This window comes from Sus scrofa, chromosome 16 (assembly GCF_054392235.1).
Source record: "Sus scrofa isolate SSC_HxYL_T2T_F1_AM1 chromosome 16, Sscrofa_HxYL_maternal_Yorkshire_Landrace_v2.0, whole genome shotgun sequence".
NCBI lineage: Eukaryota > Metazoa > Chordata > Mammalia > Artiodactyla > Suidae > Sus > Sus scrofa.
In genome coordinates this window covers 32,181,188-32,206,675 of record NC_139398.1, presented here as the reverse complement: position 1 = coordinate 32,206,675, position 25,488 = coordinate 32,181,188, and the positions used below count along the sequence as shown (strand labels likewise).

General features: G+C 45.1%; 2 long non-coding RNA genes across 3 annotated transcripts in view; one reads left to right on the top strand and one right to left on the bottom strand.

Moving 5' to 3' along the window:
- Positions 1 to 1,331: 1,331 nt before the first annotated feature.
- On the bottom strand, positions 1,332 to 5,035 carry LOC146395494 (uncharacterized). The gene is made up of 2 exons (XR_014831177.1): positions 4,807 to 5,035; positions 1,332 to 1,562 (listed from the first exon to the last, which is right to left on the bottom strand). It is a non-coding gene; the product is annotated as an uncharacterized LOC146395494 (long non-coding RNA).
- Positions 5,036 to 5,430: 395 nt separating this feature from the next.
- Positions 5,431 to 25,488, top strand: part of LOC110257267 (uncharacterized) — a 38,723-nt gene continuing 18,665 nt past the window's right edge. Inside the window, exons 1-5 of one of the 2 annotated variants that reach the window (XR_014831159.1) lie at positions 5,431 to 5,664; positions 7,228 to 7,425; positions 8,915 to 9,043; positions 14,037 to 14,859; positions 15,142 to 17,637. This is a non-coding gene — a long non-coding RNA (uncharacterized LOC110257267). Of the gene's footprint in view, positions 5,665 to 7,227; positions 7,426 to 8,914; positions 9,044 to 14,036; positions 14,860 to 15,141; positions 17,638 to 25,488 lie in introns of those variants that run through there. The other variant, XR_002339661.2, reaches the window with a different exon arrangement.

Below are 25,488 nucleotides of genomic sequence, written 5' to 3'. Positions count from 1 at the left end.
AGAACACTGTCAGCTGTGGGGTGTTGCCTAAAGGCGAGGTGTTTTGTTACCAGTGTGGTATTTGGCCCCTTTGTGCTTGACAGGGAGGAAGAGCCTAGTCAGTGATCAGTTTTTGGTCTGCCTCTGCCTGCATCCTCTCAGCCTGGCTCTGCACCTCCTTTGGTTTCTGTGTGCTGATCTACTGGGAGAGGGCCTGATTGGGCAGAAAGAGCTTGGGTTTAAAGCCAGACGCCGCCTCACTTATCACCTGCATGACTCAGGTCCTGTTTCATAGCCTGGGTGAACCGCAGTTTCTTCATTTGCAATGAGAAGATTGGATAAAGATAATCATGGAGTTCCCGTCATGGCGCAGTGGTTAACGAATCCGACTAGGAACCATGAGGTTGCGGGTTCGATCCCTGGCCTTGCTCAGTGGGTTAACGATCCGGCATTGCCGTGAGCTGTGGTGTAGGTTGCAGACGTGGCTCGGATCCAGTGTTGCTGTGGCTCTGGCGTAGGCCGGTGACTGCAGCTCCGATTCAACCCCTAGCCTGGGAACCTCCATACTCTGCGGGATCGGTCCAAGAAATAGCAAAAAAAGACAAAAAAAAAAAATTGGGGTACAGCCTTCATGAGTATCAAGACAAAATCAGAATTGGGCAAGAAATCAGAGGTCAGGAGAACACAAAAGGAAGCTAAAACCTAGTCTTCAAAACAGAGGTGGAGCGGGGCTAGGGCCTAGATTGGGCGTCAGATGTGCTTCAAGGCTCAAGGTTGACCCAAATCCACCAGGAGCAAAGAGTCGGTGGAGCACACATAAGGTCAGATGACCAGGTTGGCCCCAAAGCACGAGCCCTGGGGTTCCCCAGGCCCTGCCTCAGTCTGCTGCAACTCTCCAAAAAGTTTTGAGCCCTTTGAATTAGGGGCCTGAATTGCTGAGGTTGCTATGAAACACACCCACCCACCTATATCCAGATCCCTTTCCTCTCTCCACCCAATTCATTTTCCTTCTTTATACTCCTGCCAACCTTAAGCAAAGAGAAGGGCACTATTTTTTTTTTTTTTTGTCGTCTTTTAGGGCCACACCTGAGGCATATAGAGGTTCCCAGGCTAGGGGTCGAATCGGAGCTGTAGCTGCCAGCCTATAACACAGCCACAGCAACACCAGATCCGAGCCGAGTCTGCAACCTACACCACAGCTCAGTGCAATGCTGGATCCTTAACCCACTGAGCAAGGCCTGGAATGGAACCTGGGTCCTCGTGGTTGCTAGTTGGATTCGTTTCTGCTGAGCCACAACAGGACCTCCTAGAGCGCTATTTGCTCAAGGCTTTCTGTGTTAGTTTCCTAAAGCTCCTGTAACAAAATACCACAAAGTGGTTGGTTTTATTGTCTCACAGTTGACGGCTAGATATCCAAGGGCTACAAAGTGGTTCCTTCAGAGGCCGTGACAGAGAACCAAGCCGTGTCTTTTTCCTGGCTTCTGGTGGTTTGCTGCAATCTCTGGGCTTCCTTGGCTGATGCCTGTGTCCGTCTTTACAAGGCGTTCTCTCGGTGTGCATGTCTCCGTGTCTAATTTCCCCGCCTTTTGTAAGGATACAATTAAATTGGATTAGGACTCACTCTAATTGACCTCATCTTTATAGATCAGCTTCAAAGACCCTTTTTCCAAACAGGGTCAAATTCCCAGGTACTGACGGGGGCCGCAGTTCAACCCATAAAGTTCTCTTTGCTTCTGCAGGAATGATTGGAACCAACAGGGTTGGGTGAAGACAGGGAACAGGGTAGAACAAAACACAAAACACCACAGTGGCACAGAATCTGCTTTTGCTCACTTAGCAACTGGAGGAGATGCCTTGTGGTCTATTTGCTCATATTTTGCTGACAGAGGGGAAAGGGGCGTTCAGTACTATCTCTTCAGAGCTTAGAACAATCCTGACATGAAGTAAAGGCTCAACAAATATTTGTTGAATAAGTAATGAATGAGGAAAATTCAGCTATTTATAGTTTATAAATGTGCCAAGACTTTGTCCACCTGGAGAAAGGATACATTAAATGGTTATAGCATTTAGCACCAGTTTCTCCCATATGGTACCCATGGCCTTATTATTATTATTATTATCATTATTTTATCTTTTTGCTTTTTTAGGCCCACAGCTGCAGCATATGGAGGTTCCCAGGCTAAGGATTGAATCAGAGCTATAGCTGCTGGCCTACACCACAGCCACAGCAATGCCAGATCTGAGCCGTATCTGCAACCTATACCACAGCTCACAGTAATGCCGGATCCTTAACCCACTGAGCGAGGCCAGGGATCGAACCCTCAACCTCATGGTACCTAGTCGGATTCTTTTCTACTGAGCCATGATGGGAACTCCCACCATGGCCTTATTATTAAGAGCTGGGTCTTACCGGGAGTGGAATGAGGAGCTTCACGTGGGGGGTCTTGGAGGGCGGGGCTGCTCCTCAGAGACCTCAGCCCACCCCCTGTCACCTTTGGGCCCCCGCTCTAAAGCGAATCTGAACAAATGCAGGGTGCAGGTCATTTGAGCTTTATAGGTCTAACCCATCACAAATTCCTTCCCTTTCCCAAAGCTTACTGATCCTGCATCCCACTCGTTTATCAGCATTAGAAAGTTGGAAAGGCCTCCAAGATCATCAAGCTCTAGCTCTTCATTCATAAACGAGGGAACTGAGGTTAGAGGGGAAGAGATGTGACTAAAGTCACACAGCCCAGACTCCTGACTCCTGGCCTATGGCTCCTCTTTTATTCCGTTGTCTGACTGTTAGTAAATAATTTGCCAGACAGAGGAATTCCTCTGAATGTGTTTGTTAGACAGGAACATGCCATCATCTAGCTCAAATGTCCAAGTGTCCCCTGGGTGTGAGGCCAGCGGAGGGGATTTGGGCCTTTGGCTGGTTGTTGAGAGGCACTAGGTCAGGCCCTTCACATGCTCAGCCTGTAGGCTCAGCCACCTGGCTGGCTGTTTACATCACCCACAGGGAAAGCTGGCTTTCCATCTCAGACTCCCTTACATCAACTCTCTCACCATCCAAAGACAAGAGAGTCCTTGTGGAAACTCAGGCTGTGGCCCAATCTTGACCTCACTCTGGGCTGCCCTTTCTTGTTTCCTAATCCTTCCTTGCCCCTGGCAAGTTTCACTGCGGCCCGAACAATGGCTTCAGTCTATAGGTAGGTGAGCTCATTGCATATGGCAGTTGCTTCTTCGGTACAATGGCCAGGGCAAATGAAAGCTAAGACGTGGCCCTAAGAGTCACGCTTAGAACTCTTTGCAGTTTACGATGTCCAGCGAGAAGGCTGATGGGAGCCCTGACAGCCACCTTGTGCTTCTCCAGCATCTAGCCAGCCCCCCGTTGATGCTAGAGAGATGGCCTCTAGTTTATCGCATACCCGCTTTACATGCAGTGGTGCCTTATCTGAAAGACTCAGCGTGTATTTGTAAAACCTCCACGGCCTAAGTAGCTGAGTTTAATAAGTAAAAACCAACCAACAAACCAAAGTGCAGGAGGAGTGTAAAAGTTCCCCAGTAGAGTTACCAGACCTAACAAATAAAGATGCCGAAGGCCCAGTTAAATTTGAATTTCAGATCATGAATGAAAAATGCCACCTGCCACGTCAGTAAACAAAGGATGTTGCAGCCATGAAGCCACTACAGCTCCCCCAGCCACCACCATAGAGAGCCCTATGGAGGAAACTCAGGATGGAGACACAGGGGGTGCCCACAGCCACTGCAGCCACCCTGAGGGGACTCAGGTGGGAAAGCACAGGATGGTGGCCCTGGATAGCTGAGGTGCACATCAAAGGAAGGACTGCAATGAGCCCAGATGCTTGCTCCTTCCCATACAAAGAAAGGCACTTACCTTGAGATAATCTGGTTTTCTTTAATTAACCATGCATGATCTTTTGATGTTCCAACTACCTGGTCTTTTTTTTTTTTTTTTTTTTTTGTCTTTGCTATTTCTTTGGGCCGCTCCCGCGGCATATGTTCCCAGGCTAGGGGTTGAATCGGAGCTGGAACCACCGGCCTACGCCAGAGCCACAGCAACGCGGGATCCGAGCCGCGTCTGCAACCTACACCACAGCTCACGGCAACGCCGAGCCGCATCTGCAACCTACACCACAGCTCACGGCAACGCCGGATCGTTAACCCACTGAGCCAGGGCAGGGACCGAACCCGCAACCTCATGGTTCCTAGTCGGATTCGTTAACCACTGCGCCACAAGGGGAACTCCCAACTACCTGGTCTTTGTTGCAAAAACCCCTACATATCCTGAATCGTCTTATCTCTTTGGAAACATCTCTCAGAGCTATCTGAGAGGCTGCCTCCCAGGCTTGAAGTCCTCAGAATGTCTGCCTAATAAAAGAGAATTCTCAATTTTTTTGTATGCTTTTTTTTAGGGCTGCCCTCACAGCATATGGAAGTTCCAGGCTAGGGGTTGAATCGGAGCTACAGCTGCTGGCCTACACCACAGCTCACAGCAACGAAGCATCCCCAACCCATTGAGTGAGGCCAGGGATGGAACCTTCATCCTCATGGATACTAGTCAGATTTGTTTCCACTGTACCACCACGGGAACTCCAGAATTCTCAGCTTTCAGTTTGTGCATTTTTTTTTTTTTCCAGTCAACAAAATAAACAATGAATAATTTTTTTAGTATATCCTCTGCAATATTTGGGACATACTCATACTAAAAATTCTTTATTGTTTATCTCCCTCTGACATTTAAATTTAACTGAGGGTCCTGCATTTTAGCTGACAACCTAGTTGCTGTGGAATTCCATGGCCAGGATATCCTATGAAACACACCTTGACTCTTGACTGTTGGAATGAAGCCTGGGATTCTTCCAGTCTGGACGCTGGCGGCTCTGCTGGATTGTGACTGTTCCCAGGCTCTGGGCCAGGGGCTTCGGGGAGTTCCACAGGAAGGCTTCTGTGTGGTCCTGGTGGCTGGGGATTCCCTGCACTGAGAGGTGTGCGGCAGCTCACGGAAAGGCAAGTGCAAACGTAACAGAAGTGAGTCCGCACATTTTCACACAGGCCGTCTAGTGACACAGAGCTTTCTTATAAGCTTCTCATTTGGTTGCTCAACCTTCCCCAATAGGATCAGGCACATGCTTATCACCTCGGCTCCTGATGAGGAAACGCTCAGGTGATATCAGCTGAGTCAGCGCCTGGTAAACAAAGACTTGAGAGTCATTCTGGCTGACAGGCTGGAAGGCCAATCGCAACTTTTCTTTTTTATTGGAACATACTGCTTTGTTATTATAGTCGGATATGTTTTTTTCAAAAACCATTGCTTTTTTTTTTTTTTTTTAGGCCACACCCACGGTATATGGAGATTCCCAGGCTAGGGGTCCAATCAGATCTGTAGCTGCCGGAACTACGTCACAGCCACAGCAATGCCAGATCCGAGCCGAATCTGCAACCTACACCACAGCTCACGGCAGTGCTGGATCCTTAATCCACTGAGTGACGCAAGGGATTGAACCCCTAACCTCATGGTTCCTAGTCGGATTCGTTTCCGCTGCACCACGAAGGGAACTCCCTGCTTTTCTATCTATAAAAGTAATATTTGATAATTGCAGCAAACTTAGAAAACACAGATAAAAAAGAAAGGAAATCAGCCAAGGAAGCAACTCTACAACTGAGTGAAACTATTGACAGGTAGGTGTACGGCCTTCCATGCTTGCTCTTTTTTATATATTAGTATATTATGTCTTTGTCACCTTGGGCTGCTAAAACAAAATGCCATAAACTGGGTAGCTTAAACAACAGGCTTTTTTTTTTTTTTTTTTTTTTTAAGGGCCGCACCTGTGGCATATGGAGATTCCCAGGCTAGGGATCTAATTGGAGCCACAGCTACCGGCCTACACCACAGCCACAGCAACACAGGATCTGAGCTGTGCCTGGGACCTATGCCACAGCTCATGGCAACGCCAGATCCCCAACCCACTGAGCGAGGCCAGGGATCGAACCTGCATCCTCATGGATGCTAGTCAGGTTCGGTAAGCGCTGAGCCACGATGAGAATTCCAACAGGCATTTCTTTCTCACGGTTCTGGAGGCTGGAAACGCCAAGATCAAGGAGCTGGCAGATTTGGTTTTTGATGGGGCCCCTCTTCCCAGCTTGTGGACAGCCACCTTCTGTCTGTGAGGACTCACAGCCTGGACAGAGGAAATTCTGGCATCTCTTCCTCTTGCAGCTCTACCTTCATGAATTCATCTCACCTTCATTACCTCCTGAAGACCCCACCTCCTAATACCCTCTGACTAGGGCCTGGGGCGGGCATTATCATATGAATTTGTTCACACACACATTCAGTCCAGCACATATTCTTAGTTTTAAACAAAAAGGCCAAATCCTTTTAAACACATGCATCCATATATAAATGATACCAATATCAATATGTGAATAGTTGTATATGTGGAGATGATTATATGTGTATATGCTCAAGCATATCTATACATATAATATGAACTTAAATGATTCTGAAATTAGATGGTTCATTTTTAGCATTGCCCAAGACTTAAGACTAAGTACAGGAAGAAGGTGAAAAATACCAGATGAACTCCTGATAAAGAACAAAGAGTGGCAGTCAAGGACACAGGGCACGGTTCTACCACCACGGAGTGTGAAACTTTCCGTCATAATGAACTAGTCAAGAATGAGTGTTTGGGAGCTCCCGTTGTGGTGCAGAGGAAATGAATCTGACTAGTATCCATGAGGATGCGGGTTCCATCCCTGGACTCGCTCAGTGGGTTGGGGATCCTTCGTTGCTGTGAGCTGTGATGTAGGCAGGCAGCTGTAGCTCTGATCAGACCCCTAGCCTGGGAACTTCCATATGCTGCAAATGCAGCTGGAAAAAGCAAAAAAAAAAAAGAAAGAAAAAAGAAAAAAAAGAGTGAATATTCAGTAAAGCTAAAAAGGCTATCTCTAATGCTTTCCCTCTGAAATATTGACTTAGAATAATTGGCTTCCCCTTTGGACATAGGCAGTGGTGAAACATAATCCACAGTTGATGTTACTGGGAATTCAATAGCACTTAGGACTCAGCTGTAACATGTTCTGTAATCAATATACACCTAAGTAACTCGTGCTCATATATAACCTCAGAACAACTTCTTCTTTTAGAGTTTGGAGGATGGGTTCTTCATTTGGGGAGGTCTATACTATGAAATTGGGAACCTCTTTATCTCCTATGGCAGCTCAAATGGCTTGTTGTTGCAGGCAGCCCTGAACCTGGCAACCCGGGGCAACATATTCTGATGATGGCCTGGGGCCAGAGTCTGAGACCTTTGCAGAGAGAAGCGCTCCTGTGGACTTCAGGCAAGGAGTGACCCATCACCGACATTCAGTTCGCTGGCCTTGCCTCGGGCTCCGGCACATGAAATAGTGGCTTATCATGTTTTTCCATCATATGATGTGGTAGGTCTCAGAGAAATGTTTTGCCCCACAAAGTGAACCTCTAAACACTCAGTTCCCCATGTAAGCACAGCTCTTCAGAGCTTTGCCCTTCACTCTCCCCGCACAGGGTAGATCCTGCAAAAAAAAAAAAAAAATGACCGGAGGAATCTTGGGCTAAAGATGATTCTCCGGCTCATTCAAAGAGCCCATCTGAGCCCCTGAGTCTCCACTGGATGCCCTTTCTTAGTAAGAAACACTGGCATAAGCCACTCAAGTAATGTATGGCTGTGAAAATCCAGATCAATACTGGCATCATTATATTTGGTTAATTTTAGTTGTATGCAGATATTTAAACACTCCATGCACAGCGTTCTTTGTACTAGGAAGAAAACTTTCATAAAGGGAACATACTCGTATCGCTTATACCTGTTGCTAGGCAAACTTAGAGACTTAAATGGATATTAAATAGAAGGAGAACCTCCAAGTGAAGCATCCACCAAAATTGATTAGCATCTCATACCATTGCGATCTAACATGGTTTGTTCAATGTTAGTCTTGCCTGGAAAGGAAAATTTTGGAAAGCTGTGTTTAAATCTACCAAACAAGAAAATCAAACCACCATAAAGTAAAACCCCAACTGGCTAATTCCTTGTTCTTCTCATTCTTTTTTTGTAAGAGACATTTGCCTGGGATATCATTTGAGACCATTTCTAAAGCAGAAGTAGTGTCAAGTTCCCAAATAGAAAAAAAAAAAAAAAAAAAATAGGACAGAGGTCTAAGGGTAAATCCCTAAACAATGGAAGGAAAACCACACACTTTGACCAGAGTAACGGCTTTGGGCCATGATTTTGATCAGTTGTCATTAGCACTGACAAATTGCATGGACTTGCGAAAATGCATCCTGGGCAGAACCTGAAATGAAAATTCACGATGTTGGGTGGACCAGGCAAGCACCCCAGTAAGACTAATTATTCCGTCAGCGATGTTCTGGGCTATTCTAGACGTGTGAATGCCACCTACTGGCGAACTTCTTAGAGGGTCCGGGAATTCTGCAGCCTACCTTGTCCAGTGTTGAGGACTGCAGCCTAGTGCTCTGCTAATGCTGACCTCAATTCAAATTCTTTTTCCCCATTCTCTTTTATCGTACCTCTCCTTAGTTCTGTTTTTAAGTCAATGCAAAGACACTCATTTATTTTCTTTTTTTAAAATGGTGATTTTTATTTTTTCCATTACAGCTAGTTTACAGTGTTCTGTCAATTTTCTACAGTACAGCAAAGAGACCCAGTCACACATACATATATACACTCTTTTTCTCACATTATCCTCCATCATGATCCATCCTAAGTAACTAGAAATAATTCCCAGTGCTATACAGCAGGATCTCATTGTTTACATGTTCCAAAGGCAATAGTTTGCATCTCAAAGGCAATAGTTTGCATCTCAAAGGCAAACATTTGCAACTTCATTGATTTTCTCTAACACCATTTTCCTTCACTTCACCACCCACTAGGTCAAGAGAGCCCAAGCACTCACCTGCAAAACCCACTCTTCATTCCGGATACTTCTGCTCTACCCCTTTCTAGTTCTTGGCACGAAATGCAAAGTTCCCTTCAGAAAGAAGACCTTGAAAGACAACTTGGTAAGTGCAGCTATAGAGCTGAGAACAATGGCACATCCATTACCAAATTAAGGATTTAATTTCTGCTGTTACTGTGGCTTCCAGAGTTCAACAATAATAATGCTGGTGATATCAGCTGTCTGTGGTGAAAATATATGGGGAAGAAATCTCATATAGGAGTTCCTGTTGAGGCACAGCAGGAATGAATCCGACTAGGAACCATGACGTTGCAGGTTTGATCCCTGGCCTTGCTCAGTGGGTTAACGATCCGGTGTTGCCGTGAGCTGTGGTGTAGTTTGCAGATGTGGCTCGGATCCTGCGTTGCTGTGGCTCTGGCTTAGGCCGGCTGCTACAGCTCTGATTCGACCCCTAGCCTGGAAACCTCCATATGCCGTAGGAGCGGCGCAAGAAATGGCAAAAAGACAAAAAAAAAAAAAAAAAAAAAAAAAAAAGAATGTGGCCTTGCTGTGAGCTGTGGTGTAGGCCAACAGCTGTAGCTCCGATTCGACCCCTAGCCTGCGAACCTCCATATACCTCAGGTGTGGCCCTAAAAAGCAAAAAAAAAAAAAAAGTGCCATATACTTTTCATATTTTCACTCAAAGACGGACATGTGTACCTCTTCATGCTGTGGGGGAGAACAAATAAATCAACATCCAGCTGAGGTGATAAAAAATAAATACAAGGACACAAAATGACAAGGCAGTAATGAAGAGGTGGCATATATCAAAATAAGAAATGCTCATCAACCACTCCTTCCAGCAAATTATGTGAGTTACGGGACTGTCTTTAACACACTCTCATCGGCATTGAGTGTTAATAGATTTTTTTTTTTTTTTTTTTTTTTAGTGCCGCACCTGTGGCATATGGAAGTTCCCAGGCTGGGGGTTGAATTGGAGCTATAGCTGCTGGCCTACACCACAGCCACAGCAACACAGGATCCGAGCCGTGTCTGTGACCTACACCACAGCTCACGTTTTTTTCCTAAGGGCTGCACCTGTGGCATATGGAATTTTCCAGGCTAGGGGTTGAATTGAAGCTGTAGCCGCTGGCCTACACCACAGCTCATGGCAATGCTGGATCCTTAACCCACTGAGTGAGGCCAGGAATTGAACCTGTGTCCTCATGGATACTAGTCGGGTTCGTTAACCACTGAGCCCCCACAGGAACTCCAGATTTTATTAATTTTAAAATATAACTATCCAGGTGTCTAGTAACATTACAAAGATATTTCATGCCTGAATACATTTGGATTTTCTGGGCTATTTTGGATTATTGACTTATTTGCCTATCTTTTGTCTCAATATCATATTTAGTGTGCACCTACTATGTGCCAGACATTGTGCTAGGTGCTAGGGCATTAAAAGATCAGCAAAACACTGTGCAACACTTGAGGAGGTTATAGTATAGGAGAAATGACAAATATTCATCTAGTAATGATTCAAATAGATAATAGAAGATTGTGATAAAAAAGGAGCTATGAGAACATAATACTTGGACAGGATTTTTTTTTTTTTTTTTTTTTTTTTTTTGGTGGTAGGGGAGGGAAATGATTCTTAAGGAAATAATCATACAAGCATTAAAAATGTTTTTTTGGGAGTTCCTGTCGTGGCGCACTGGTTAACGAATCCGACTAGGAACCATGAGGTTTCGGGTTCGGTCCCTGCCCTTGCTCAGTGGGTTAGCGATCCGGCGTTGCTGTGAGCTGTGGTGTAGGTTACAGACGCGGCTTGGATCTCGAGTTGCTGTGGCTCTGGTGTAGGCTGGTGGCTACAGCTCCGATTGGACCCCTAGCCTGGGAACCTCCATATGCCGCAGGAGCGGCCCAAGAAATAGCAAAAAGACAAAAAAAAAAAAAAAAAAAAAAAAGTTTTTTTGTATTAAGATGTTCATCAAAAAGATGTTTGTAATAGAATCAGAACAGACTTAGACTAACTGTAGAGTATTGAAGAAAACAATTAAAAATTTAAATTATGAGTATGTTGTAAAAGGTAAGTGTTTGTTAAAGTGAATGAGCTACAAGGATCTCTTGTCCAGCAGAAGGAATAGAGCCACTATTTTATTTTATTTTATTTTATTTTTTTTGTCTTTTGCCATTTGTTGGGCTGCTCCTGCGGCATATGGAGGTTCCCAGGCTAGGGGTCTAATCGGAGCTGTTGACACCAGTCTACACCAGAGCCACAGCAACGCAGGATCTGAGCCGCGTCTGCGACCTACACCACAGCTCACGGCAACGCCGGATCCTTAACCCACTAAGCAAGGGCAGGGATCAAACCCGCAACCTCATGGTTTCTAGTCGGATTCGTTAACCACTGCGCCACGACGGGAACTCCCAACTATTTTATAATAATATATATTTTTTGGTCTTTTTGTCATTTTAGGGCCACATCCGTAGCATATGGGGGTTCCCAGGCTTGGGGTCAGATCAGAGCTGGAGCTGCCGGCCTACACCACAGTCATAACAATGCTGGATCCAAGCTGTGTCTGCAACCTACACCACAGCTCGCGGCAATGCCGGATCCTTAACCCACTGAGCAAGGCCAGGGATCGAACACGTGTCCTCATGAGTACTTGTCAGGTTCATTAACCACTGAGCCAAGACAGGAACTCCTATAATAACTTTGAATGGAGTGTAATCTAAAAATATTTTTGAATCACTATGTTGTACACCTGAGACTAATACTGTAAAGCAACAATATTTCAATTTTTAAAAATGTTTGATAAAGTGGAAAATGTTAGAAACAAAATGGTACATGCAGTTCATAGTTTGTGCGTGAGACAAACATACGGCTGCTTAGAAAAATAACTGACTACAATATATTAAAATATTAGAGTGGTTTATATTGAGGTAGAGAGATTTTGGATGATACTTCTCCCTGCTTTGTCTATTTTCTAATTTTTCTTTATTGACTGTTTCTTTTAAATGATATGTTCTTCTCCTCCTGCCTACTTCCAGACATGTTCATGAAAATAAAACATATATATACTGCTATCATGGATTAGGTTCTTAATTAGAAGCAATTTGCAATTGAGAAAATTTTAAAATTACGTATAAATTATGGACAGATTATTTATAAATATTCATAAATCTATAGACATGAATGGAGCCTAAATATTATACAACCCTAATAATCATCAAATGAAGATAGGAATCTGCACTTCAAAACCCCCCAAATGCTGGCACAACACAGAGGTGGACAAAGGACATTCTGGAAAACCAGCCATCCCAGTAGCTCTATATCTTTGTCTTCAACGGTGTTATTAATTGAGTCCCCCTGGGCAAAAGGACTTCCAACCTCTGGAAATTGTCAAGCCTGGTAGCACTGCTGCTGAGCCCCGTCACATGGCCTGCGTGTGCAAGACAAATTCAGGCCCTAAAGCATTAGTGCGTTTTAATTGTGATCCACTAGGAGTTCCTGTTGTGGCACAGCGGAAACGAATCCGACTAGTATCCATGAGGTGGCAGGTTCGATCCCTGGCCTTGCTCAGTGGGTTAAGGATCTGGCATTGCCACGAGCTGTGGTGTAGGTCGCAGACTCGGCACAGATCCTGCGTTGCTGTGGCTCTGGCATAGGCCGGCAGCCGTAGCTCTGATTAGACCTCTAGCCTGAGAACCTCCATAAACCATGGGTGCGGCCCCAAAAGGCAACCCCCCCTAAAAAAACATAGTGATCTACTAGGCTCCTGTCCGCTTCTCTCCATGTGCATTTCTTTTTTCTTTTTTTTTTAAGTTTCAAGATTTTGGAGTTCCCTGGTGGCCCAGTGGTTAAGGCATTGTCACTGCTATGCATCTGGTTTGATCCCTGGCCTGGGAAATTCCACATGCCGCAAGCATCTGGCCCACTCACCAAAAAATTTTTTTTCAAAATTTTACAAAATCTCACAAAAGCTAGTTTGGATCTGTACATCCCTTCTAAAAGGCTAAAGATCCCCTATTCCACCCATGGAAAAAATTAAATTCATCCAAATGAAGATGGCACCGTTTTGCCTGGGACTCTTATGAAAACCCAAAAACCCTCCAAATAATTCCTAGTTGAAGAAACTAGATAGTATCTTTGTTAACAAGCCCGGGAGGGCCATGCTCTGAGCATCACTGCCCATGTTTCCCTGCTGGATTTGGCTACTTTATCAGTTATGTGCTAGCGGGATATGGCTGGCATGTTCAGACTCGGTACTGAGAGGGAAGTTTTATAACAGGACAACAGAGCAGTTTAATGCATGACTTTGAGAGCCCTAAGGCTGAAGGGAGGGGAGGAAGGAGCAGTCACAGAGAGAGAGGGAGAGACAGGTGGAGAGAGAGAGGGAGAGGGAGAGAGAGATGGAGAGGGAGGGATGGAGAGGGACAGAGAGGGGAGAAGGGAACAAGAGCTGTGTGGAGAAGGCAGCTTGACAGGAGCCGGGACTTTGGGTGAAGGCTTGCTGCCAGTCCGAGGGGACATGACAGGGAGAGAGCCGTGGAACATATACTCCCACCCCTCTTTCTTTCCTCTTTCTGATCTCTTGGAACTGCTTCCCATTGTCTGAACTCCACTATGCAGCCAAGGCCCAGGGGACCTGTTGCAGCAGGGGGTGGTGGGTGGGGAGCGGGGTGCTTCTCTTAGGGCACTGAGCGGGGTGGAGGAGGGTGGAGTGGGAGTTTGGTGGACAACCTGAAGATGAACTGGTCGACTGCTTTTCAGAGATAAAGAGCAGAAAAAATGGGGACTCTGTCTTCTGGGAAGTAATGATTACTAAAGCATGACCATTAAAAACTGGACAGTGGGGAAAAGATTCTCTTTAAATGTGGAAATTAAATGAAAATCATGTTTTTCTATAGAGTCTACATTTTTTGGCAGACCCGCACATGCACACTCATACAGACTCTGACACACACATCACACACACAGAGACACACACAGAGGCGCACGTGCGCGTGTGCACACGCGCACACACACAGACACTTATATAGTGTTCTGTCTAGAGAAAAGGGAACAGTGATTGAGACCTTTCTTTTTTTTTTTTTTTTTTAAAAAAAAGGGAGTTCCCATCGTGGTGCAGCAGAAATGAATCCAACTACGAACCATGAGGTTGCAGGTTTGATCCCTGGACTTGCTCAGTGGGTTAAGGATTCGGCATGCCATGAGCTGTGGTGTAGGTTGCAGGTGCGGCTCGGATCTGGTGTTGCTGTGGCTCTGGCGAAAACTGACAGCTGTGGCTTTGATTAGACCCTTAGCCTGAGAACTTCCATGCTCCGTGAGTGCGGCACTAAAAAGCAAAAAAGCAAAAAAAAAAGGAAAAGAAAGAAAGAAAGAAACAGGTTATTGGATAATGAGTGACTTCATCTAGACCCACTTCTTGCCCCTGAGACGTGTTCATGATAACACAAGAACTTTCGGCAAACACAAAGTACAATTTCAACTTTAATAATTTATCACTAGCTGTACCCCAAAAGTATGACCCAAAATAGAGCTGAACCTCTTCTCCAATCAGCATCACCCAGGTAATCTAAAGGGATCCTTTTAAAAGCCCTCAGTCCGGACCCCTTAAGACGTCAGTGGTACCTTTCTGGCATCCGCATGCCTACGAAATAAAATCCATAGACCACTATGCTTGTATTTAGCTCGTTAGAGTCTCCAAAGAGGTTTAGAAGCAAACCAGTACCCAATCACATTTTAGGAGGCAGGGACATGATTGTCTAATTTGTTTCCCATTAGGCAATAATCTATTATTCAGTAAACACAAAGTACTCAGTTTATAGCTGAGTGAATGTTGCCTAAAAAATGGACAGACAGGAAAGCAGGAAAGTTGAGCAAATGAAGGCTTGGTTTCTTCTTGTGATGAAATAGCTTTAAAAAGAGAAGTGGGGAGTTCCCGTCGTGGCGCAGTGGTTAACGAATCCGACTAGGAACCATGAGGTTGCGGGTTCGGTCCCTGCCCTTGCTCAGTGGGTTAAGGATCCAGCATTGCCGTGAGCTGTGGTGTAGGTTGCAGACGCGGCTCGGATCCCGAGTTGCTGTGGCTCTGGCGTAGGCCGGTGGCTACAGCTCCGATTCAACCCCTAGCCTGGGAACCTCCATATGCCGTAGGAGCGGCCCAAGAAATAGCAAAAAGCCAAAAAAAAAAAAAAAAAAATAAAGAGAAGTGGGGACAGCTGGTTTCATGAACCCATAAAGGAAAACTCTGCAAGAACTGACCTCTGACTCCATGGAGCAGAGAATAGTGGGCCTGGGGTAGTGCTTAGCTGTGGACTGGAGATAGTGACTAAAACGGTGACAGTGGGGGACTTCAGGGTTCTGCTCATGTTCTTTTCTTGTCCTAGGTGCTGGTTATATGGGTGTGTTCAGTTTGTGACAATGTAGAGAGTCATACACTTACACGAACTTTACTGTATGTATAATAGATGCCCTCAAATTTATATAATAGGAGTCTTTTATAGGCAATCCAACTTTGAATAATAGAACCCCTTAAGAAGTAACCTGAAGTTGTGTTTACCCTTGAGCATTAATTAATCAATTGAGAGTCTGGGCTTTGGACCAGATGGCTTAGGTTGGAATGCTGGCCCTGCCACTCACTAACTGGGAGATCTTGGCTGTGTTATGTAACATCTCTGAGATTCTCTTTTTTTATCCACAGAGTAGGCAAATAATAATACCAACATAACTAAGTCACAGTCGGCTCTCAATAAATGACTGCTAGTCCTCTTACAGTTGCTCTCGCGCCTACAAGTCTCAACTGCTGAGTTTACTGTGCAAGAAAATTAACTTTCATTTTGCTTCTATACATGCCCTTTTTTTAAAAAAAAAAAAAAATATTATTCCTGGAGTTCCCATTGTGGTTCAGTGGTTAACGAATCCGACTAGGAACCATGAGGTTGTGGGTCCGATCCCTGGCCTTGCTCAGTGGGTTAGAGATCTGGCGTTGCCATGAGCTGTGGTGTAGGTTGCAGACGTGGCTCTGATTTGACCCCTAGCCTGGGAACCTTCATATGCCACGGGAGTGGCCCAAGAAATGGCAAAAAGACCAAAAAAAAAAAAAAATTATTCCTTTGGGGATCAGAAACTTAATCTCTTTCATTTCATATTTCCTGCCTTCACTCTAGGGTTACATCTGGGATTCATGTGGCTCATATACATTTCTCCGTAATGTATCTGCTCGGCTGTTCTTACTCTCATCTGGTGTAGAGTGGTATCCACACAGATTGTAACCATGATACTCTTCCGAGTTCTCTTATCTTCTCCTGTGCTCCTCTGATGAACCTGGGCTTATTGTACTGCTCCTGCGCCTTGCCAGGGTGACTGTGCTGTGTAAGGCTGTCTGAGGCTATCTGTTTAGACGCCTGCACATTTTCTACTCTGGGGTCTTGACCTGTGCTATATCTGAGAGACAGGATTGTCTCCACGCTCCCACCTCCTGGCAAGCCCTGCCTCTGCCCATCCTGCCTCTCAGCCCATGGAAGAAGCAGGTCACAGGGACTTCTGTATTAGTAGAATGGCTAAGCTAGTATAACACAGAGACTCTGAAAGCCAAGAGAATTTTATTTCTCTCTCTCTCATGCAATGATCAGGGCTGGTGGGCAACCTGCTTCGTTGACGTCATTCAGGGAGCCAGTTTCTTTCCATTGCATTGTTTTACCACCCCTTAAAGTATGCATTTCTTCCTTTCCATGGTCAGTATATTCCTGTTGCAGATCACAGGTTGGAGAAGAGAGAGGGCAAGCAAGCCTTTCCCCATAAGCAGGAGAGGCAGAAGTTACTTAAAACATTTCCGCTCACAGTTTTTTGATGAGAACATATCTCATGACCACACTACTGGCTTCTCCAAGCTGCTGTCCTTCCAGTTATGCTCAGGACTCTGCTTCTGGTCAATGCAGCGCCTTGATTGCTCCCAGTGGTGTTTATTTTCCCTTTTCCATTACTTGGTGTCCATGGAGAACTTGGCCCCCTCATTGGCTTTCAGAGTGAAAAGTTAATGGAAACTGTGGAAGTAGAATCAACAAGACTCAACAACCAATTACGAAGAGTTGGTTTTAGATTCCACAAGTGAGTTCGTGCAGTGTTTGCCTTCTGTGTCTGCATTACTTCACTGAGCATGCATCTCCCAGGTTTATCCAGATTGTTGAAATGGCAGGATTTCTTTCTTTTAAAGGCTGAATAATTTTTTTTTGCATATATGCACCATATCTTCTTTATCCACAAATTTGTCAATGGATATTTATGTTATTTTTCATATTTTGGCTATTGTGAGTGGTGCTGCAATGTACTGAAATCATCAAACTCATAGAAGTGGAGAGTAACCTGGTGGTTGCCAGGGAGTCAGGGATGGGGGAGGAAATGGGGAGACGTTGGTCAAAGGGTACCAAGTTTCAGTTATGCAAGATGAATAAGTTCTGGAGATACTAATGTACAGCCATATGACTATAGCTAATATGGTATACTTGAAATTTGCTAAGAGGATAGATTTTAAGTTTCTTGTCTCACACACATACAAGAAAGAAAATGGTAACCATGTGGGGTGATAGATATATTAATTAATTTGTGGTGAGTGTATGTATATCAAATATCAAGTTGTACAACTTAAATATATATAATTTTTATGTGTCAATTCTATCTCAATACTGAAAAATATTTGGTGAAATGAAGGAGGAACTGAAGTGGCTTTCTTTTTAAAATGTTGAGCCTTGGGAGTTCCCTGGTAGCCTAGTACTTAGGGATCCAGCATGGTTACTGCTGTAGTGAAGGTCCACTCCCTGGCCCAGGAACTTTTGTGTGCAACAAGCATGGTCAAAAAAAAAAAAAAAAAAAAAGTTGAGGGGGTTCCCATTGTGGCTCTTTGGAAATGAACACAACTAGTATCCATGAAGATTCTGGTTCAATCCCTGGTCCTGCTTTGTGGTTAAGGATCTGGTGTGGCTGTGGCTGTGGTGTAGGCTGACAGCTGTACCTCTGATTCAGCCCCTAGACTGGGAACTTCCATATGCCACACCTTTGGTCCTAAATATAAAAAAGTTGAGCTTGGAGTGACATTAGCTGATATGGGAAACACTGGAAGAGAAAGAGATTTAAAGAAAATAATAAGAATATCTAGCATATATTAGGTACTGAGAACTTTGAACTTATAACCCCAATCACTCTTCAAGTTGCCCTCTGTACCTTCAACACTGAATCCGAGCCGCATCTGCGACCTACACTGCAGCTTTCAGCAATGCCAGATCCTTGACACACTGAGCCAGGCCAGGGATCAAACCCGCATCCTCAGGGACACAATGCTGGGATCTTAACCCGCTGAGCCAAGCAGGAACTCTGACTTCACGGTTCTTAAATGATGATAGCAGAAGGCTTCACTTCAGTGACCGATATCAAAATTGTGACTTAGTGTTTCTTAGATCCTTCTTATTGTTGCCACTTGGGCACCAGCTAAGCTCATCTTTCTTCATCTGAATCTTGCAGCTCTGTTGAGTTTTAAGTGAAAGAGGCAAGTAACTAGACCTAAAGGCCATTTCTTCAGGGCCTTTTATAGGAGAGGGAGTGTATTAGTTTTCTGTTGCTGCTATAACAAATCATCACAAATGTAGTCACTTAAAACAATATCAATTTACTAAGTTACAATTTGCCTGTCAAGAGTCTAGCTACAGTCTGGTCCTCTGCTTAGTCTCACCAGTCTGAAATCAGGTGTTGGTAGGGATATTTTCCTTTCTGGAGGCTCTGGAAACGTATCTATTTCCAAGATCATTTGGTTAATGGCAGAATTCATTTCTGTTCAATTGTAAGATTGAGGTTCCTGTTCCCTTGCTGGCTGTTGGCTGAAGTTTATTCTCAGCTTCTGGAATCTACCTGCAAAAACCGGCAACAGTAGATGAGTCCATCTCATGTTGTAACTGCCCCCCACCCCTTCAACCTCCCCTTTTATCTCATCTCTGCTTTCACTGGAGAAAGTTCTCAACTTTAAAGGACTCATGTGATTAGATTGGGTGCACCCACATAATGCAAAATAATCTCCCCAGATTAGAACCAGCTGTCATCTTCATTACATCTGTAAAGACCCTTGACTCAGCAGTAATAGGATTAGTATTTTATTGAACCACAGAAGAGAGCAGTCTTGGGGAGACATCTTTAAAATTCTGCCTCCCACAGACAGTATCTTGAATAGCTGGGTATAAATACCCAATGACTTAAAAGGCTAGTTCAAGTTTCTATATACATCAAAGATTAAAGCTGGGGATAATCAGAAACGATATTCCTATTGAGACAGGGGAAGGATGTGAGGCACCTAGGGGTTACTGTTTCTTAGTGATCCAAAAACCTCCTGGACAACTGTTGTCAGGTCTTTTCCCTCTGGAAGCAGGTTAAGTTCTTTGCTTAGGTCCTAGTTCTGCTTCTGGGAGTAAATTCCCAAGGATATTTTCTTACATGGCTCTGGAAGAGGTTACTTCCCCATTATGTCCCTTCCCCATTTCTGAAGAGGGCAGAGATGCCATTTTTGGGTGGCTAAGTGACTTTCACTACCAGTTTCCCTTTTGCAGAAATTTGGGGGCCAGACGGTCTTCTTCCATTTCAAGTCATCTCAGTATCTTGTGACTCTAGGTTATAGGGACTCTGTCCATATGCTAAAAAGCCTTTTAATGGTGGATACTGGAATGCCTAGGCTTTTCTATATTTAATTCTATTCCATTCCCCTGCTAGAAGTCAGACCTACAATTCTTTCAAGCTATTCTTCTCTCTCCAGGCATAATTACTGCTAATTTGGGCATTCCAGGTGGCTGTGGGAATAGTTCTAAGTATCCTAGGAGCCCTTTTGTTGAGCAGTGTGAATTGTTTAGGTAGGCCTCCTGCTTCAAGGCAGAGGGTGAACTTTTTGACATATTGAGGATGACGTCTTTATGAAGGAATTGCCTGGAGCCTATCAGGGTGCTGCTTTCCATTGTGCTGCTCTCCTCTCCTGCCCTGCTAAGTACAGACACAGAATCACAGTGGTCACTTAGAAGCCCAGGGAGGCTCTTGGTACTTGCTGCTATCAGCACCATTCACCATGATCCTTTGTCAGCAGATGAAGCCTCCCAGCCCAGCCCAGCCCTGCCTTTGCCTTCACTCTCTCTTTCAGGATATCACTTGCATTCAGACAATCTTGCCAATTGGCTTGGGAACCAAAGCCTGTGGGAGAGCCCTGGGAGAAGATGCCTGTCACCAAGTTCATGCCTTAATTACTGCTGTCACCTGGAAACAGCCACAAGGACTGAAGCCAGTGTGTGAATCCAGGGAAGCATGAAAAGCTGTGTCAGACCATTTCATGCTGGGAGTTCCTGAATTCTCTGGGTCAAGGAGCCCCAGCAATTGTTTGTCACTGTGTAAATCTGCCCAGTGTCTCCCACATACTTGGCAAAAGCACTGGTTTTCAGGGGCAGCCAGTGCAGGCAGGCAGTTAGCAGAGCTGAAAACCCTCTTCTTATGGGAATGGCAACTACCTCCGTGGTTCACATCATGCTGATCACCCCTGGGTGATGTGTTAGTGATATTTCTATCACAAAGCGCAGTTAAAAAACTCAAGCCTAATTCTGGAGGTCTAGGTCAACTCTTTAAAAATTCATCATTATTTATATATTTTATTTTAATATTGAGGCATATTTAATTCACAATGTTGTGTTAGTTTCAAGTGCATGGCGAAGTGATTCAGTTATATATTCTTTTCAGGATGTGTACATATATATGTATATATATGTGTTCTTTTTCAGATTATTTTTCATTGCACATTTTTTCAAGTTTTCTTGAAGTATAGTTGATTTACAGTGTGTTAATTTCTGCTGTACAGCAAATGATTCGGTTATAAATACACATATCCATGCCTATATAGGTTTTCACAGAATATTGAGTAGATTTCCCTGTGCTGTAAGGTAGGTCCCTGTTGACCACCCATTCCAGATGCAACAGTTTGCATATGCCAATAGTATGCAAGCTCCCAATCCATCCCTCCCCCTGACTTTTCCCCTCTGTATCATTTTTTAAGATTCCACACATAAGTGATATCATACATTTGTCTTTCTCTGTCTGACTTACTTCACTTAGTATGATAATCTCTAGGTCTAGCCATGTTGCTCCAAATGACATTAGTTTATTCTTTTTAATGGCTGAGTAATACTCCACTGTGTATATGTGCCACATCTTCTTTATCCAGTCCTTTGCTGATGGACATTTAGGTTGCTTCCACATCTTGGCTATTGTAAATAGTGCTGCAATGAACATTGGGGTGCATGTATCTTTTCCCACTATGGTTTTCTCCAGATAAATGCCCAGGAGTGGCACTGCTAGGTCATATGGTCATTCTATTTTTGGTTTCTTGAGGAACCTCCATACTGTTCTCCATAGTGGTTGTAGTAATTTACATTCCCACCAACAGTGTAGGATGGCTCCATTTTCTCCACACCCTCTCCAGCATTTATTATTTGTAGAATTTTTTTTTCTTTTTATGGTTGAACCTGCAGCATATGGAAGTTCCCAGGCCAGGGGTCGAGTCAGAGCTGCATCTGGAGCCTATGCCACAGCTTGCAGCAACACCAGATCCTTAACCCACTGAGTGAGATCAGGGATTGATCCTACATTCTCATGGAGACAATGTCAGGTCTTTAAACCACCAAGCCACGACAAGAACTCCAATATATAGACTTTTTGATTATGGCCATTCTGATACCTCACTTAAGATTTTTTTTTTTTTCTTTTTAGGGGCACACCCACAGCATATGGAAGTTCCCAGCCTAGAGGGTCAAATCAGAGCTACAGCTGCTGGCCTATGCCACAGCCACAGCCACAGCCACCCCAGATCTGAACCATGTCTAAAACCTATACCACAGATCATGGCAATGCTGGTTCCTTAACCCACTGATCAAGGCCAGGGATCGAACCTGTGTCCTCATGGATATTAGATTTGCTACCCTGAGCCATGATGGGAACTCCTCATTATAGTTTTGATTTGCATTTCTCTAATAATTAGAAACATCCAGCATCTTTTCATGTGCTTCTTGGCCATTTCTATGTCTTTGAAGAAATGTCTATTTAGATCTGCCCATTTTGTGATTGGATTTTTATATATATATATATTGGGCTTCATTTATTGTTTATGTATTTTGGAGATTATCTCATTATAGGTTTTTGCAAGATATTAAGTGTGGTTCCCTGTGCTATGGATTAACTCTTTCTAAGTACCATATCCATGATTTGGATAGTTGCTATTTGGTAAATGCTTATATATCTATTTCTTTAGGATGATGTAGGCTTCGGTTTCCAAACCAGGCAGAATAACATTTTAAAATTATAGATTACCACACATAGCCCAGAAGATTGTGACCTTGTAGGCTTTAGATGGAGTCTAGAAACACGTGTTTTAAAAATCTTTTTAGGAGTTCCCACCGTGGTCCAGTGGGTTAAGAATCTGCAGTGACTTGGCTCGCTGCAGAGTGTGGGTTCGATCCTGGGCCTGATGCAATGGGTTAAAAGATCTTATGTTGCCGCAAATGTGGCTCAGATTCAGTCTTTGGTCTGGGAACTTCCATATGTTGTGAGCGCAGCCATAAAATTAAAAAAAAAAAAAAAGCTCTTTAGACATAATAGTTATGGAAAGACAGTGTCTGTAAGAAAGAATCCCTGTTTTAGTGGCTATATACAACTGAAGGCTCTTTCTTACTCAAATAACAGCTTAGTGAATGTATTCTTGACTCATAGGTAGCTTTCTTCCACATGGTGACTCAAGGACCCAGGCTCCTTTCATCTGTGCCAAGAAGAAAACACGAAGTAATCATGGCCATGGTGACTGCAGAAGAACCCATTTCCCAGGGGGGCTGGGGAAACAGAGGAAACAGCCGAAATCATTAAAACATATGAGGACCCCCACAGAGCAGAAAGTCAGGGGCTGCCAGTCAACGGCAGCCTACGCTTGAGGAAAGATCCCCACAGAGCTGGGGCTCAGACCTCTGAGGGCGGGTGCTGACCCCCACCCTCATCTCTCCCCATTGTGCTGGCCACTCACCACCTCCATCTGATAGCCTTGACCTCCCTCCAAGGTCTTCCAAGTTCTTCCAGGCCTTTGCCTTTGCAGTTTTCCTTGCTTGAAATAGACTTCCCCCTTTCTATCACCATGTCAGAGAAATCCACCCTGACTCCCAACCTATACGAAACCAACCCCTGCCCCGCCTTCATTCTTTGCAAACACCGGGCAGACTCTTCCTTCCAATATAATCTATAGATTTGCAGTTATCTGCTTAATGGTATAACTGTAAGGGCAGGGATGCTAGAGCCAGAGTGTCATCCAATCAACCTCTTCCTAGCAGTGTGGTCCTGGACCATTTAATGTCTTGGTGCCTTTATTTTCTCCTCTGTAAAATGCAGATATTAATATCTCCTACCTCACTGGATTGTGAGGAGGATTAAACACGTTAGGTGCTTAGGACAGTGCCCTGTGCATAGCAGGGCACTATGCGTGTGTTAAATCAATCAAAAATACCATATATTTCTTCCACCAAACTGATGCTCTAGGAAGAGAGTGCCCATCACTGTTCTTCCACGGAAACAGCTGTCACAATGCCAGACCGCATCACCATTGCTGTTGTCCTCCCGTGGCTGTTCTACCCCGAGTGGGTATGAATGAATGAATTCATAGTTGTTGAATGAATGAATATAGAAGCGAATAACCAAGTGATGTTCTAGACCGGGGAGCGGAGGGGCAGGATAACCTGCTTACCAAGACTAACACATGGCAAGAGCACCGGCTTCCAGAAAGCACTTCTAAGTAGAAGAAGTCCTTGGTTCAGATGGGAGTTGAAGTCTGAACCCCCTCATGGGGTCTCTTAGAACTGAATCCTCCGTGGCAAAGCATGTCGCCTGCAATGGACCAGCCCCCAGAATGTCCTCCTCTTGTTGCACAGCTCCCAGCCACAGGGATGGCCTCCACTAGGGGGCGCTGCTAGGTCGCAGGCCACCCAGGAAATGGACAGGAGCCTCTGAGGGCGACCACAGCGCATGCTCTTACCAGCGGGGACATCCGCAGCATTCATTAGGTGTCTTGCTCGCAGACCCCACCCCTCTGGCAAGAGCCCTTCCTCCGCTGGCCTGAGCTGTGCACACCCCCACGCCGCGCCGCCACCCCGCGCCCCTTGCCCCCTCCCGCCCCCCTCGGGGCCGTTCTGACTCTCTCTGAAGAGGATTTGCCAAACCCCAAACTGCGGCAGTTTTATGGGCCAGCTGCGCTGTGGTCCCTTTCAGAGGCAACCAAGGCTCTCCAGGCCCATGAAAAGTACATCCAGGTCGTGCTGTGGCGACTCCATCAGGCCACCAGCTGTTCCACTCACACTTCTCCAGGACTGAGTCTCAGAGGAGCCATTAAAAACCCAGTAAAATAGACCTCGGTGACCCTGGCTGCCTCCCAGAGCCTGACATTCACCCGCCTCAAGCCTTTGCAGAGACGGGACCATTTCCTGTGGCCTCTGGGCTCCCAGCCGTCAGGTTGAGGCTCGGCCTCCCTGCCTTCAGAGGAGGACCACTAGTTTTTCTGTTTCTGCTTTCTGTTTCTCCCTTTCCTGCTCCAGTCCAGAGGGAAGCCCCTTTATTACCAGTTTGTTTGCAAGCTCATGGTGGTCTGTGTGAACTTCTCTGAAATTTCCTGCAAGGGAAACAACTGCTGCATCCAGAGAGTGAGTCCCAGAGGAGCATTCTGGCAGTCTCTCTTCAGATGATTCTCGGCCATTCGGTCCCTCGTTCACCTGACACACCACACACCTTGAGGACACGCCCATACTCCAATAAAAACCTTCCAGAGGCCCTGACTGGGGAGGAAAGACTTCTCTTAAAAAAAAGCAAAGCAGGAGTTCCTGTCGTAGCTCATGGTTAACGAACCTGACTGGTAACCATGAGGTTGCAGATTCGATCCCTGGCCTCGCCCAGTAGGTTATGGATCCGGCATTGCCGTGAGCTGTGGTGTAGGTTGCAGATGCAGTTCGGATCCTGCGTTGCTGTGGCTCTGGTGTAGGCTGGTGGCTGCATTTCCCATTAGACCCCTAGCCTGGGAACCTCCATATGCTTCGGGTACGACCCTAGAAAAGACAAAAAAAAAAAAAAAAAAGCAAAGCGTGTCATGGCACCTCTAATGGGGAAGCTGTTTGCGGTCCATGAGGCTCTTTAAAGAGAGTTTGAGGAAAATGTCTAGGTCAGCCTCTTAGAAGCTATTTGCTCTTCCTCTGCTTCTTAAGGAAAATTCCTGGCCCCATGGATGTCTGGTTGCAAGAACCCACTGGCCGAGGAGGAGGGGGAAGAGTGACAATGACAAAGATTTGCTTTGGCAAAAAGCAGCTGCCTCCAACAGAGCCGTCCTGTCCATCAGGGCTGGCAGTCACTCTAAACCCTTCTTCCAAGATTCTCTTTCCTAATCGGCTCCTCAAGTCACCTCTCCATTCTCAGCAGCCTCAGCCACTTCTCGAGACGGGCCTGTCCTCAGGGAGGAGGAGCCAAGCCTG